This window comes from Pelodiscus sinensis, chromosome 4, assembly GCF_049634645.1.
Source record: "Pelodiscus sinensis isolate JC-2024 chromosome 4, ASM4963464v1, whole genome shotgun sequence".
NCBI classification, from domain to species: Eukaryota; Metazoa; Chordata; order Testudines; family Trionychidae; genus Pelodiscus; species Pelodiscus sinensis.
Genome location: NC_134714.1, coordinates 53,990,011 through 54,007,326, shown reverse-complemented (window position 1 = coordinate 54,007,326; position 17,316 = coordinate 53,990,011). Strand labels below are relative to the sequence as shown.

At 40.8% G+C, this 17,316-nt stretch overlaps 1 protein-coding gene and 1 long non-coding RNA gene across 8 annotated transcripts in view; one reads left to right on the top strand and one right to left on the bottom strand.

Moving 5' to 3' along the window:
• NOVA1 (NOVA alternative splicing regulator 1) overlaps nt 1–17,316 on the bottom strand; it is a 227,995-nt gene that overhangs the window by 134,260 nt on the left and 76,419 nt on the right. The gene's annotated exons all lie outside the window — the stretch shown is intronic.
• Nucleotides 12,071–16,290, top strand: LOC112545827 (uncharacterized). The gene is made up of 3 exons (XR_003089375.2): nt 12,071–12,194; nt 12,744–12,894; nt 16,155–16,290. It is a non-coding gene; the product is annotated as an uncharacterized LOC112545827 (long non-coding RNA).

The window sequence follows — 17,316 nt, the reverse complement described above, 5'->3', positions numbered from 1 at the left end:
GTTCGGTCACCCTCATTAGCTTCCCTAGATCGAACTAGGGGGCTAGTGTAGACATACCCTGACTGAACTTTTCCCCACCATGTAATGTGATATTATAGTAATATATGGAAAACTAGAAAAATTCTTCTGCTGACTTCGCAACAATGACAACACCATTCACAAATATCACGCAACCACTGACAATAAGAAAAAAGAATAATTCAGTTGGATACCAACAAGTGGAGGAAACCATGCTGATGGTCATTATAATGATTACTTCAGGGAGAAAAAATGACAGAAATCTTTCAGCATCACATCCACCACAATCTCTCTGTTGCCAAGAGGTCAGCTGTACTGTCCCTGAAATCTAACCAATAGACAGTGCTCAATCCAGCAGGCTCCACAGCAGTCATCAGCTGTGATAACTATGTCAATAGTAACTCTTTGGAATCACCTACTATAAAGAATTCAAGAGGCACACCACAGTATACCCAGAAATGCAAGGATATCATCAAATCCTTCCCGAAACAATGCCAAGAGAAAGTCTACAAATATTTCTCCTACGAACCGATATGCTTCGCAAGAATCACAAAAAAGGAAACCCAGACAAACTTATCACATCTGGCCACAGCACATTACTTGAAATAATATTGAGGCTCAGAGAAACCATCCTTGTTCTCCAACTGAGTTCCTTCACAAAACACCTCAGAATTAACAGCCCGTTGCCATTATGGATGTCACCTACCTTTACACCAACCTCTCTCAATGACAGCATAGCTGCCTGCTTCAAATATTTGCAAAACAATCGACAGCCCTCAGATATCCACCCCAAACCCATCACCAAACTTATCCATTCCACATATAACAATTTTATATTCAACAACACTTTGTCCAAACCATGGCAACAACCATGTCTACTAGGATGGCTCCCCAATTAAGCAACCTCTTCATAGTCTACCTTAAGGAAGAATTTCTGAACCAAGTGCACCAAGAAGCCAGTGACATACTTACACAGATGATATTTTCATCTTCTGGACATCTGCAACTCCTTCACAGATTTCCACCAGAACTTCAGCAACTACAATCCATCCATTAAATTCACTCTGGAAACCCACACAAACATTGACTTCCTTGATACCACAATCAGTTTCAACAATGGAACCCTATAGAAAATTACACACAAGAAACCACACTTAACACCAAGAAATCTGTTCTCTGCAGCCAGGCATTCAGATACCTCAGAATATGCTCAAAAGTGAAAGTCCAGGATTTACACTTTAATACACTGAAACCCACCTTCACCACAGACACGCCATAAGAGAATTAGATTGCATCTCAGAATAGGTCACCCAAATATAGCAACAAAATATGCTTCAATACAGACATAACCCCCCCCCCTCTGACTGCATACCACTAGCTGTCAACTACCACCCCAAGCTGGAAATCCTATGGGTACCACCAAACTACTACGTCACTGGAGATCCCATTCCAAAAGAAGTCTTTCCTTAATGCCCCTCTTTCAGCCCTCAAACAATCCCCAAACTTCTCCATGATAATCGTCAGAAACAAAATTGCCACAAACCAGGACACTCCAACTCAAAGAGGCAACATGACCTGCCAGAGCAATAGATGCAAAATCTATAAACATATTTCCACTAATACAATGATCAACACCTCCACAGTACACCTTTCAAGATCCATAGTTTCTATAAATGCCTGTAATCAGATGCCCCATAGCATCTATATTTATGAAAACAGACAATCACTTTCAAATTAACTCTAACAGGAAAATGATAAAATGCAAAAGTACCAAATCACCTGTGAGTAAACACCTTACGTAAATTTAAAAAACAACAAATGGTCTGGTAGCACAAAACATGTAGATGGCATCACTGGTCATCTGAAGAAGTGGGCTGTGCCCATGAAAGCTCATGATACCATCTACATGTTTTGTTACTCTATAAACTGCTACCAGACCATTTCTTGTTTTTTAAGTTTATCCTGTACAGGCAGTCCCTGGGTTACGTACAAGATAGGGACTGTAGGTTTGTTCTTAAGCTGAATCTGTATGTAAGTCAGAACTGGAGTCCAGATTCAGCCGCTGCTGAAACTGACCGCCAGTTCTGACTTACATACAGATTCAACTTAAGAAACCCAAGTCCCCAAGTCGGCTGCTGCTGAAACTGATCAGCGGCTGACTCCAGGAAGCCCCAGGCAGAGCAACTGTGCCTCGGGCTTCCTGTAGTCAGCGCTGGTCAGTTTCAGCAGTGGCTGACTTGGGGACACCTGGGGCAGAGCAGCTGGGGTGCTGCTGGGTTGCTCCAGTAGTACCGCTCCTCGGCGCTACTGGACCAACCCAGCAGCACCCCAGCTGCTCTGCCTCAGGCGTCCTGATTCAGCCGCTGCTGAAACTGACCAGCAGCGGCTGAATCAGGATGCCTGGGGCAGAGCAGCTGGGGTGCTGCCGGGTTGGTCCAGTAGTGCCCAGAGCGGCGCTGCGGGACTAACTGGCAGCGCCCCAGCTGCTCTGCCCCAGGATCCACAACAAAAGCCTGGTCTGCTGAGGGGGAGGGGCACACTAGCTGCACCACCCCCCCCCCCCCCAGCAGACCAGAGACACGGGGGTGCCGCGCCTCTGAGGCTTTGCTCTGGCGCGGGAACCCGCCGTGGCTGCGGCTTTGCTCGCGGTGCCCCTGGTCTGCTGGAGACGGTCCCCAGCAGACAAGGGGCACCGGGAGCAGCTTTTCTCGCCCCGGTGGTTGAGGTGGCGGACCGCTGCCTGCGAGCTCCGGGGCGAGAAAGCCCCGTTCGTAAGTGCGGATCTGACGTAAGTCGGATCCGCATAAGTAGGGTACTGCCTGTACAGACTAACTCGGCTACCCCCTGAACCTTATATAAAATGATCACTGCAGCAGACTATCAGTCCATACACTTAAAGGAAACCTGCACAACTCTTTCAAAAGGCGAATCTGTGACCTTCAGTTCATAACTCTGATAGACACTAAAAATCATGGACATTGAATTTATGACTTAATACAACCCTTGCTCCCTCTAGCCTTCCTCCTTATGACCAAGTGATGTTAAAGGGCCACTTCATCTTGAATGGTCCCTTGAAATGCGTATTAACTATTTACGCTAAACAATCTGTTCCATCTTGCATTTAGCTGTAACACTCTGAGTATATCTACACCACAATCAAAAACCAGAAGCTGGCTTGTGCCAGCTGACTCAGGGTTGCAGGAGCTGTTTCAACTGTAGTGTACACTTTTGGGCTGTGTTTCGAGCCCAAGGTCTAGGATCTTGCAAGGTAGATGAGTCCCACAGCTTGAGAATCATCCCAAGCTCAGAAGTCTACACTGCATCGAAACAAGCCCCATGAACCTGAGTTAGCTGGCATGGGCCAGCCACAGGTACCTACTGGCAGTAGTAAGTTTCCCAGATCTAAAGAGTTCAAAAGCTTTTCTCTCTGATCAACAGAAATTGGTCTGTTCAATGATAACACCTTACCCACCTTGTCTTCCAAAGCTTGGCATCTGGAAGTGACTTCCTTCTAATAGGGGGGGATGAGGAGATGAGGAAAACTATCCTTGAAGTCATAATGGAACTTAGTTCTTTATAGCTTGAGTACTATGCTGATGGCTTCTCATCCACAGTAATTTCATTGAGAGTATGATTGCCTTGCTGAAATGTAGTACATGAGAGTGTACAAATAACACCGCTGGTCAAGCAGCAGTAGCTGATGAGTACTCATTTGAGGAACTTTTACAAAGCGTGTTTCTCTATGTGCAAGAGGAGTAGCTATGGCTTATACGCCTCATTTTAGGTAATGATTTTCTTACTAGAATAGTTTTACATTCTAAGCATAAATCTAGACAAAAATTGTAGTGTCTTCTTAAATTTTCTGAGATGGGAGGGAGACACAGAAATTTAAGGGAACTCTGCTCATCTAATCATATAGGTAAAAAGTGTGTCAACCTCATATAATTAAATGAAACTTCATACAGAATACTAAGCAAACCTTCAAACAAGTACTAGGGTGTACGAAACAAATAAAAAAATTATATAAAAATAACTTGCAACCACTCTAGCCACTTTCCTAAATGATCAAACTGGATTCAAAATACTATAATTTTGGCTAATACAGCAGAACTACAAAGAGCCTGAAACACTGACAACTGTAAACCCAGGACTTTTATTGATGTTCATTGTAAAAGATCATTTTTACTGCATCACACTGAACATATGTCTATATTGTACACTCCTTTCAGCACCATGTAGAGTATATACATAATATACATCCCTTGCTCAGACAAAAATAGCAAAGTAGATAGGGAGGTGCTGTTTACACAAGTAAAGATACATCTGAATTTTATAGGTATGTACCCTCTAGGGCTCTCTACTTGCTCCAAGTACAAACTGAACCTCTCCAAACTGAGACTCTCTGGTCTGGCAAGACCATGGATGTTCCTGGACCAGGGAGCCCCAGTGGCTGGGAGTCCAAAGGCAGGAGGGTTGGTGTCTGTTCGGAGCCCTACCAGGTCAGTGGCATCAGGGCTAGCAGCCTTGCTGGGGTCAGGAGCTTCTGGGCTGGCAGCAATAGGTCTAGCAGCCAGGAGCCCTATCATGCTGGCAATAGTGGGCTCAGTGGCGGGGACCCTGCTGGGTTGGGAGCTTTGGAGCCATGGCAATGACCTTCACTGGTCCAGCAAACTCCCTGGTTTGAAACCAGATAAGACTCGAGTTGCTAGACCAGCGAGGTGTATGCTGTAGTGAATACCCCTGACTACACTGCTAATTTTAACATGTAGTTTCCTGCTTCAAAGCAACCTGAATGTCTGTGGGAGCAAAGTCATCTGGGAAAGGCTTTGGCAGCTTCCTGCTGCTGGAGCTTTTCCCTGCCACACGGAGATGTCAAAACCTTTCCTTGCCACTGAGAAACACTCCAGCTAGTGGAGAAAGGTACTGGCAGGGGGAGGCAGCACAAAAAAGCTTTATCCACTTCCTGCCTCCCCCTTGCAGGAGCCTTTCTCTGACATATCACAAAGTAGATGTAGCTTTTCACTACAATGTCTAGGTATACATACCTAAATGTCACTAAGAGATATGCAGTCTAGATATCGACTAATTAACAGAAAGCCCTCAATAAAATGGATCACAGTGCTGACAGAGCAATATTAATGGTGCAAAAGTATATGCTTTTAAAAGACATACTTTAGTAACATACATTATCAGTAGTAACATACATTCACAAAATACATGTTCTACATGCATGTTTTTATGTAGGAATGAATTTAAAAAAATTCTCATTTGATATTAATAAATATATAATATTTAATATTAACACACACAATGATCTCAGTATCTTAATACTTGCTTCTTTGCATAGAAATGTTTAACATTTTTCTTATTTTTCTGAACTGATGTTCAGGTTGAGCAACAATTTAAGAGTAAAATGCATTACAGAAAAGCTGTAATTATCTCCAAAACAAAACAAGAATTGGAAATCTAGGAAATCTAGATTCAAGGATAAACTTCAAAATAAATCCACGTTAAAGTATGGTACAGCAAAGGCACCTAAATAACCTTAATGCTATTTATCTCTGTCATGTGTTTTATCCTTAAATTGCTTATCCAACGTACTCCCATTTAATTATTACTATGATTATAGTACATTTACACCATTTACATTCATTTTAGCTACAGATTCTATTTCTGAGGACATAAACATAGAAAAAACATAATACTACTTCACTTTCCTTAGCATTTTCCATACAAATTATATCTCAAAGAACTTTAGAGAGTTCAATATTATACATTATACAGAGTAAGTCACCAAACAAACAAACAATAAGAGGTATAAAAGCATGATTATAATGAATAAAAAGTATCCAGCAAATTGCAATGAGAGAGCAAGCTACTAGAAGGCATACATTAAGATGACATTAAAAAAGAACTAGTGTGTCAGTGAAGTGCTAGAATAAGAGGGACATTCAGCCTATCAAGAATAAAACACATTATTTTATCTGCAGCACTATAATTGTTAGATTACTCACTTCCATTTACCATGCAATATGCTGTAGAAATTAGACTCTCCACCTAACAAAGCTAAGGACTAGAGGCATCCTTAAAGATGCAGATAATTGTTATTTTGTCCAAAAATGCATAGAGAGTGTATCGAGAAAATACAAGTTTCCTTTCTGTGCTAGGTTAATTTGAATCCACAAAACAGCAATGATATTAACAAATCTTCAACTAATGAGCATTATATGATAAATACCATGCTCTCAAAATGAGGGGGAAATTTTACGAAAAAGTAAAATACAAGTTACATGCACTTCATAAAAAGTGAATAATAGGTCAAATTTTGGGCTTAATTTCAGTAAAGTCACAATTTTATTACAAATGAACAAAGTAGGAAATAATTTAGATTTAATACTTCTAGGAGAATACTGGGGAACAATGTGAGTTAATGCCACTTCTACATTCTGGTCGCTGAATTGATAACACATGTTATTACAGGAAAGCATCTGAAATACATTTGTTAATCTTGCTTATATAAAAATGAAAACTATTCAACTCTTCCCAGAAGGGAGTTTTGAATTATTATTTCTAAAACGATGATGCCCAGTGAGCATTTTACATTGCCTGTGTGATGGGGCACTAGTCCACTGGGGTTAAAACAGCACTGAGTGACGGCTGAAGCTGGGACCCAATCAGAAGAGAGCTAGACAACACAGTCAATCAGGGTCTGACTAGTCCCTAATCGAAGGGTTTCTGGAGGAGTTTACTCTAGCTCCAACTCCAGAAGCCTAGCTGTCTACTAGCCAGAGAACCTGAGAAAGAGAAGTGCTGGGGAAGGAGCAAGCAGCACTGGGAGCTTTGACCAAGCAAACTCAAAGGCTGCCTTGCTTTCAACCCCAGAGGGGTATTACGGCTGCCCTTGCCAATGATGAGTAGCCACTAAAACAAGGTAGGGATAAAAGGTTGGGGTTCCCCAGGAGGGGAAGACCCCGGAGTGTGGGGGGCACTGCCATGGGACAGTACTATGAGGTAAGGGACACCATGCACCTGGAAGGACATGGGAGTCTGAAGTCTTTGACAAGATGACAGGTAATTAAGAGTCAGAAGAGTCTCAAAGTTTGGATTAACTGACTTAGGTCCATTGAGCTTGCACTACAGGGCTAAAAAATTCAGTGACTATTTCCTACTTGAGCTGAAACCAAGGGTCTCAGAGATTGGGCTCCAGTATAAGCTCTTTTTAGCTCTGGAAATTTGAACCAGTTCATAAAATCATAATCATAGGGTTGGAATAGGCCCCAGAAGGTCATAGAGTCCAACCTGCTGCTAAAAGCTAAATGTTGACTCATGCGCTACCATATTTTTTTTATTGCAGTATAGACATACCTACACAGTCCATTCTCAATGTGCTTCTTCATATTTGAATATCTTTGAAATAAATGTTCCATTTTGATCCATGGCAAGGTACATTGAGATATTTGGTAGTTTGATGAAAGTATGTTTTGTCTGTAATATCCTTGCTTGGGTGTGCTGCGGGCCTTTTTTTTTGCAGTGTAAACATATCGTGAGCAACTTAACACCAAAACAAAAATGAAGAAAAAATCCCCACTGTTTTTCCAGTTCATAGCTAGTTATATGATCTAAGGCCCATATCCACAAAAAGAATTAGGCTATCACCTTAGCACCTAGACCAGGGGTGGGTAACCTAAGTAAGGCCCGTTTGGGGTTTTTTTTTCTTCTGTTTCTCATTTTTGTGCAGTCCCCAACCATGGGTCCATCATCTAGGTTCCCCATCCCTGACCTAGATGATGGACTTGGGTGTCTAATGATACACACAATACCCTCTAATCTTGGAGGTGACTAAAATACTTAGGAGCCTACATTTCTGCTAGTGGGCCTGAGTTCATCTACCTTAGTCTAGGCAGATGGGTGTCTATCCAACACGTAACCCTCAATGAGATCCTCAACAAAGGTGCTCCCCTGCCAGCGTGCAGGGCTTGATCCACAAGGTATTCTCAAAGCAAACACAAATCCCCACAAAAAAGCAGAGGCCAAGGAGGCAGCAGCCTCCCTTAAAATATTTAGCCCTATGATGATCTCATTTGGGATGTGATTCACTTCCCCTCTCTGCTTGATAAGAAGCAGAGATTTTTACTTAGATTTCCCATGCCTCATGTGTATGACCTATTAACTCTATAAAATCCCTCTCTCTCTCTGGCCCAATATATATTATATTATTTACATACAGTAGAATGGCTTTAACAGAAGAGACTGAAATAGACTCTCCTCAGGCCTTGTCTACACTGGCATGTTTTGTCACAAAAAACTGCCTTGTGACAAAACAGCAAGAGCATTTACAATACAATGCAACTTTTGTTGGGAAAAATACCCAGTTTTGGCAACAAAAAGCTTCCACCCCTGCAAGAGACTTTTTTTTCTCCTTTCCTTTATTGTAAACAAAAAGCCAACATGGACTCTGATGTTTGTTCTGTTGAGAGAACTGGCTTCTGCCAGTATCCCACAGTGCCTGCCCTGATGGTGTCCTCAGTGTTTTGTGATTTCTGGTGCCCTGGAGGCATGTGTCCCTTCCCCTCTCAAAGCTGTGGGAAGTATCTAACACCTGAGAGAGCTGCTTCATTTGGGGAACAAGCAAAGAACAAATCATTGGAATGTTCCTGTTCTGCCCTGCACTACGATCACAGCAGCAGGCAAACTGCTGCTGCAAGGAAAGGTCTGGAGAAACTTCTGTGCTGCTCTGCCTTCCGCAACACTGCACTGATCCTTACCCACATTGCTTTGCTCTATCTTTAGACAGGGTGCCAGCAGTGAAATGTGGACAATGGGAGTCAGAAAAACTGGTTTGACTGGTTTTCACTTTTGGCAACTTTTGAATGTGGACAGTACTTTCATTGCCAAACCTTCACCATGTAGACGTAGCCTCAACTAGCCCAGTGTTCAGCGATAACGGTACTCGTACATTCTGGGAGAGTGCTCTGACTACTGAGCTAAAGGTTCTAAGGGATGCCATTCTCACCGTCACCTCTCCCCACATGCGTTTCTAGCAAATATGTGTTGGCACAAGTGTTCAGTGCTGAGACTCCCAAGTAGCAAAAAGCACTTCACATCAGCCCAGATGACTAAGGCCAGGTCTAACCTAAAAAATTAGTTTAAGCACCCAATTTTGAGAGAGGTGTGAGACTTAGGCCACACTACTGTTACCAGCATGTTCTATTACTTACTTTGTGCATTTCTTCACTCAAATTACTGGCTTTTGTTCCTAAGCATCTAACTCTCATGCTACATTGTTTAGAGAGACTAGGCCACTACCTTGGGGTTGTGGATTTCTCTGGATAGTAAGGTACCTTACAACTCTTAAGTATTGCACTGCTTAAGTCTCTATGGCTGTGTCCAGACTCAGGGGTTTTTTCGAAAAAAGTAGCCTTTTTTTCTAAAAAACTTCACCTACTACATACTAGACTGCAGCCGTGTTCTTTCGAAATTAAATTGAAAGAATGCGGCTTTTCTTTCGATGGCAGTAAACCTAATTTCACGAGGAAGAACGCCTTTTTTCGAAAGTGCTCTTTCGAAAAAAGGCGTTCTTGACTGCAAACAGGGCGTTTTCGAAAGAGAGCATCCAGACTGCCTGGGTGCTCTTTCGAAAAAGCAGCTTGCTTTTTTGAAAGTTCCGCTTGCAGTCTAGACGCTCTTTTTCGAAAGAGGCTTTTTCAAAAGTATCTTTCAAAAAAGCCTCTTTCGAAAGAGGCTTGCAGTCTAGACATAGCCTATGTGGAACTTACCACCCTCTGCCCCTCACACACTCCCCCCAAAAACATATAATTTATATCCCAAAATTTTAATACTTAAAGGCAAATAAAAAAAAGAATTAACTGTGTTGTGTGGTAGAAGAAAGGGGGTTGGTTTTGTATATTTATCATTATAAATGCACATTATAGAAAACCTGAATAAACTAGGAAAAAACTTTAGAGTGAAGAATTCTTTGTTTTAATATTACATGCATAATTTTTAAATTTTCTATTAGGAAATTAGAAAAACACTAATCAGAGTCCCCTAAAACTAAGCGAACAGTAAAACTTGCTGAAGCAAGTATGGGATTGATATCTATCAATTTTGCAACATCAGAAAGGAAGGATTTGAGTTATCTAAAGGTAATCATCAAATTAGGGCTCACAAACAATTGATTGCAGGTGTGCCTGTAATGCCTTCACTGGAGGTGTTTGTGAGTCTGTAACTACTAAAACTCAATTTTAGAGCCGTGGAAGCAAACACTCCTGGATTGGATTCAGGATCACTGTCAAGGGAATCTGTGCCTACACAATGTTTCAGAGTGTATCTCTGGGCCACAATGTGAAAGTAATTGCAAAGAGTGAATCATAGACGGATTGCCCAAGTTACTACATCAGCCAATGATGATACTAAAAGGTAATTATGATCTTGTTATAGAACCATTACAAGGAAACAGGACTTGATAATTAAATACCATATTACTATATTATAACCCTCTGAAGAACAACCTATTCAACTATGGTCAATTTAAGAAATAAAAACATAACTCCTAGAATTAGTCCTTCATCTGTAAGCTTCACAACTCATTTTCAAAGTAAAATTTTTTTAAAAATCTCAAAAAATTCTCTGCTACAACAGATTTCTTCAATACCTACCTCGTTTAGAGGAAAGGATAATGAGTAAGCTATATTGAAAAGGATTTGGAGGGCACGCATTTAACATTGATTTTCAGTGTTTTGGCAAATAGAATCAAATCATACTATTTACCATTTAGGCATCTTACCAGTCAGTGAAATCCATAGCCCCAAGTATTGGCTTAGGCTCCCTAACTACACTGCATGAGAATTAGATACTTAGGAATGCAATTTGAGTGGAGAAATGGTCTGCAGTTAGAAAACATTTATGGCCATTTCAGGATATACCAAATGGCACCTCTTCTTCCATTGTTGTTGTTTTGGATTCATACTAATTGTCTTGAAGTTTGAGAGAAACCTATATAAAAATTACTATTTTATTTGATAATAAGCTCAATTTTACATGTTTTGGTATGATGCATGGTGCCACATCTTCTAAGTTTATTCAGTGCATAGTACCTTGTAGTACAAGAAATAAATTATTGTATTAGCAAAAATAACATATCCCACAACAATTTATATCTGAACTATTGGCAATTCTTAAGAAGTTTAATGGGAAGGTTACTTGATATTTCAGGTGAACTAAAGCTTGGAATAAGGGCGTGGGCCTAAACATTCTATACTTATGAATTACCTGCCAAGTCTGGATTCTATACTTAATATTGTCCATTATTTTATTTTTAATCTCTAATATTAAAAGTCACCTCTGTACCTGATGCTTTACATAAATTAAAAACCCTGAAAAAAATCTTCAAAATAAAAAAGCTTAATTACAGAAACCCTGCTCTCTGATATAAAAAAGGAGATAGTCCTTGCCCTTGTAAATATTCCTTGTAACTGTAGTTCTTTGAGATGTGTGTCCATATAGGAGCTCCACTTGTATTTGATTGGACATTTTCATTTTCAGCATTTGCTCATGCCTGCATATCTGATACTAACAACCTTGTGTATTGCTTCAAGACTGTATCAAGCTGCATGGGCAAACCACCCTCAGCTCCTTCTCTCCCATAAAACTATAGCAAAAGGGAAGACGACAGTAGTGGAGCACCCATAGAATGCACATATTGAAGATCTACTGTGATTGCATGTGGTAAGAGAAATTATTTTCCCTGAGTAGTGTATCTATGGGTCTTTCACTTTACTTTATGGGTGAATCTTAAGGATATCCCCATAAGGAACAAGAAGCTTTGAGAACCAGTCCAGCACAGAACATTGCCAATTGACTCATCAGCTCTAGACACATTGGCTAAGACATAGTGCCTGCAGAAGATATGTACTGAAGATCATGTAGCATGTAGATTTGGAGATCTCACACACTGGGGCATTTTTTAATGACAGACATAAAGGCAAATTGTGACCACATAGAATGAGCAGACACACTGATAAGGGGTGGAATGTTGACAGCACAAACATTCTTTTGATGTTTAATGAAATGAAATGATTTAATCCTATCTAGATGGAAAAATAATGCCCTCCTGATGTCTATAGTATGGAGAGTGATCTCCTTGTTGAAAATATATGGTTTTGGAAAATACAATGGTAGGTAAATGATTAGATTAAGATGAAATTCAGAAAACATTTTAAGAAGAAACCTGGAATAGGGTTATAAGAAAATTCTTTCCTGGTAGAATACCATGGAAGGAGGGTCTGCTCTTAGGGCCCCAAGTTCCTCTGACTCTGTGGGCTGGTGTAATAACCACTAAAATGGTTGTTTTCATGGACAGATTCAGACAGGAGTAAGTTGCCATTAGTTCAAGAGAAGACATGAGATTTTTAAGAATCAAATTAAAGTCCCAAATTGGAGGGAGTTCTTTCACTGATGGGAAAAGCCTGTGTAAGGCCTTTCATGAACCTACAGGGATAAGGTAAGCAAACAGAGACAATAGTGACATGAAAAACTATTAATGCAGCTGAATGAACCTTCAGATCGCTAAGTGATAGATCCATTTATCTTAGTTACAACAGGTAGACCAGAACAACTGAAAATGAAACAGAATGGGAACAGCATTCTGGATTTTACACCAGTAAGAAAACCTTCACTTTTGATGGTGCATATTTCTGGAAGAATCTTTCTTTGTATCACTGTAGAACAGAGTGACTAACTCCATGAACCATCAAGAAGCCATGCCTGGAAGTGGAGAATGCTCAGATTCAGATGCAGCAAATGTCCAGCATTATGGGACAGAAGACGAGCAGTGAGTGGGAGAGTTATCATTGAACAAATGTCTACATGAAACAGGTAAGGAAACATGTCTGCTTCAACTACACTGGGGTAATCAGGATAACTTGGGTCTCGTCTTCTTTGATTGTTTTCACTGTTTTGAGAATCAGAGGCATTGGAGGAAAATGCACAACAGCTTCTTTGAATGAGGAGGAATACTTATCCCAAGGAACTGTGACCTAGACTTCGCTGCTTTGAACAGAAGAGATAACATTTTTTGTTTGTTAGTATGGAAAAGTGGTCTACTTCTGGAAATCCCCCAATATGAAAAAGGGGACAAGAAATTCGGAATCCAATTCCCATTTGTTGTCTTGTATATAACACCTGCTGAGAGTATCAGCCCTAACATTCTGCCTTCATGGCAGATAAACCGCTGAAATGATTATGCGGCATTTTATACACCAGGTCTCTAACCTTATTCTTGCAGTGCAGAGGAAAGGGAATCTCACTCCTCAGTGCTGATTGATATAGAACATATAGGCTAAACTGTCTGTGATAGTTTAAATAGACCTAAATCTAAAATGCGACAGAAAATGAAAGCAGGCATTTCTTACTGCTCAGCGTTCCAGAGCAGTTGGGGGTGATCTCTTGAGGTGGCCATCTGCCCTGCACTTTTAAAGGATCAAGGTGTGATCCTCATCCTATCAAAGATATATCCATGGATACTGATATTGTTTGTGCCAGTTGGAGAAGGGAACCTCCATCCATACCTTGTGATGGACCTTGAACCAGATTGGGAAGCATCTGACTTCTTGAGTAATTGACATTGTTTCCTGAGCAAACCAATCTGAGCCACCCCTGGAAATAGTAATCCTTGGTGTTAGTGTAGTGGGGGCAACACTATGTAATTCCTGAGCTGGATCGTGGGAAAGGGAGGACTCCATCATTAACAGTTGAAGCTTAATTTCCCAGATCTTCTGTGCTCTGTATTTGAAAGACAAACAGAAGTTACACTTCTGTGGGACATGCAAATCTTCCAGGCACCAGACATCCTTAGAATATCCATCACTAGCTGGGAAAGCCATTTCACATGTGAAACAATGTTTAAACCCCAGTTAACCAGGCATGCTCTTTCACAGGGGGTGACTTTCCCAAAGTAAATAAAACAATCCTTTTCAGTAGCCAGAAAGTAGTACCACTGCACTAACATCTAACTATCATAAACAAACTACCAAGGTAAATTAAAACTAAATAGAATGAAACATACTGAGATGTCAAGGTGCGCACTGCAGAATGCCAAGTTCCATCTCAGGCTAAGACATATAAAGAAACTGAATGCTGTTTGCCAACACAAGCTGATATAGCTTCAGTGCAGAGCATGAGGTTGTCAGCAGCGCATACGTGGGCCAAATGGACACTGCTGATGAAAATCTGATCCAAGGCACGTCAGGTGCACAATGAGGGACACTACTTGGAGAATGATGCATCAGGAGGGAACAAAGATTTTAACAAAATATTAGGCATAAAGTTTGGATCTGATGGTCCTCTCAAAGGAAACAGACTTGAAAGGCCTGGGTCTAATCCTGAGAATGCCATGAATGTTTAAACCCAAAAAAAGATAACAAGAGCAAAGCAGATTAACAAAACTCCAATAAAAGCAGACCACTTTTACCTGCTACTAGCCAGTAGACTGTGGCCATACTATCAGCCAGATCTTGAGACAGTAATTTGTGACTTGCATCCATGCCTTACTATTGCAATTCACTATATCTGGGCATGAAATCAAACATCTAAAAAAAAAGACTCAACTGGTATAAAATGCAGCAGCTCATCTACTTAGCAATATAGGTCACTGAATACATCATCCTGATGTTCCACTCTCTACAATGGCTTCACATCAAACACTGAGTTAAATTCAATGACTCTTGCCATATAGTTATAGCTTTTTATGTTTGCCTTAAAGTAAACAATCACATTTCTCTGTCAGTATGACCTCTCCCAACAGCTATGCTCCACCAAAATTATAGAATTATTAAACAGCTGACTGGTCGGAGGGAGGGATGGGTCTCAACAGTTCATGAGATAAAATATCAACAGGAACCAAAACCATACACTGGAACTCATCCCACTAATTACTCAAACCTATGGCCTCAAGAGCTAAATACCAAACACACTGTACATTTTAGCTCATCCACAGCACTAATACATTTATGGGGGGCAAAAGCAGGAAAAAGGGGGGACAATACTCCTTTCAGGCTACTCCTGCAGGCAAAGAAGATAGAAACCACGAAAGAGCTTTGCATCTCCTTTTTTCTTTTGGCTAAATGAGAGGCGCACAGGTACTACTATGAAAAGGGCCATGGATAGATTCATGGGATCAGATAGATTCACAGGAGGGCTGGGCACACAGGGAATAAAAAGTGATAGGGATGCAGCCTTGTTAGTCTGGTCTAGTTGAAACCTCATCCCAGGCTATGAAGAGCTTAAAAAAGTATAACTAGCATACTAAAATATGTAGAGCCCAGCAAATCTGCAGATATCTGTGGTTTATTTTTGCAGATATGGATACAAATTTTGTATCTAGATCCTGCAAATCTGCACACATCTGCTTTATAACTGTGGGTTTGCACATCCACAGATCATCTTTGCAGATGTAGATATCAATTTTAGATCCACATGGGGCTCTAAAATATGCTTAAAACTGAAAAGGCAGCAGGTGCAGATTATGAAGCTCTGATGTTACATGATTATAATTGTTTACCTCACTCAGCCAAGACCATACTTTTTCACTACTAGCCTCAACTTCAATATGCCTTCAGGGGTAGACCAAACAGAAGGTACTGCAGTAATTCCAGCTTTCATTTTACAGAGGATTGGTCACAACAGCCAAGTTTAAATTAGAGAGAAAACTGTCAAAATGTGTGTTGTAGCTATTGAGAATCCAGTAGCAGCAATTAATAGTATGAGCAAAGGTTTGACATACACTTTCAAAGGAAGACACTCTCAGAACGCTAGCCTTTGAGATGCTTAGCTATACTTACCAACATCAGTACCCAGTTATATTGATTCGATCTAAGAGTTCTCTCCCATCCATATTTGCAAAGCTGTGGGAAAATAGACACCACAGTACCAGGACGCCACACAAAGAAGAAGACTCAGTATCTCAAAAACTTCTCATGACTTCTACTGGCTATACCTTAAATAGGAGGCATAATAGACAGAACCCTAAGGAACACTTCATACAAGAGCCAGTAGAAGTTGAAAAGGTTCTCTCTCTCTCTCAAGTTCAAGTCTTTTGAAAAGAAATAATGAGCTAACTGACCTGCCTTTCTATTTAGCCTGGAAGACTCCACAGGTGAATCAGCAAATCTTTGTGACCAATATTATCAAAGACAAGGCTGGCAGGAACATCTGAAGGAAAGAACATCTGCAATTTCTTACTAAACATCTTCAAAAATGGAAGGTTATATACAGTGTTGTCAATGATAATGTCATTAATATTAAAAGGTAGCTCTTTGAACAGAGGCTTTACCACTGATATTGAAGGGCAGTTAGCAACCTGGCTTTCAAAAGGAAAACTTTAACAATTTGCCATCAATTATAAATTTAAATCTGCCCCATTTTTAGACAGAGCCAGCTTAATCAGTAGAAGTGCAATTGATCTTTCCAGTAAAAGAGCTAGACATTGTCTCATACTGAAACTAAAAAAGTCGAACAGCATTAAGGAAAATAGGCTTCAACATTTGGAACAATTATAATAGATGAGACTTTGCTGATTTTATAGCAGAGAAAAGGAGTCACTTTTACAGTATGTCTTTGTCACCACTTCAGCATAGGAATGTAAAAATTCTTTATGCTGCAATCAGTCTGATTCAGAGTGAACCTTTCACCAGTGGTACTCTGACTTCTTTCCTTCATCAGTTCCTCCATCAACTGTATGTCATTCAGAAACCACAGTGATCTGATAGCGCATAAAGACATAGATCTCTAACTGCTAGCCTATCAGTGTTTGTGGATAAAAACTTACCATAAAAATCCAGTGAACTACAGACAGTCCCCGGGTTACGTACAAGATAGGGACTGTAGGTTTGTTCTTAAGTTGAATTTGTATGTAAGTCGGAACTGGTACATATTGTAGGGGAAACTCTAGACAAACATTTCTCCAGAGCTCAGTTTTATTCTCCCACACCTCACTTCCCTCAGTCCTTTATTCTCAAGCTGAGGTGTCTGCTGAGAAAAGCCGCTCCGCGTCGCCCTGGTCTGCTGGGGGGGCGCTAGCTTCGCGTCTCCCTGGTCTGCTGGGAGGAAGCAGCTAGTGCGGGGTTGCCTCACCCCGTTTGTAAGTAGGGATCCGATGTAAGTCGGATCCATGTAACCCGGGGACTGCCTGTACTTTGCTAATGGTAAAGTAGTACAGTCCATAGTATTTGACAATAAGTATCCTAGTCTCCCTTTAAGGCCGGGGTGGGGAACCGCCACTGTATTAGTCGCACAGAGTTT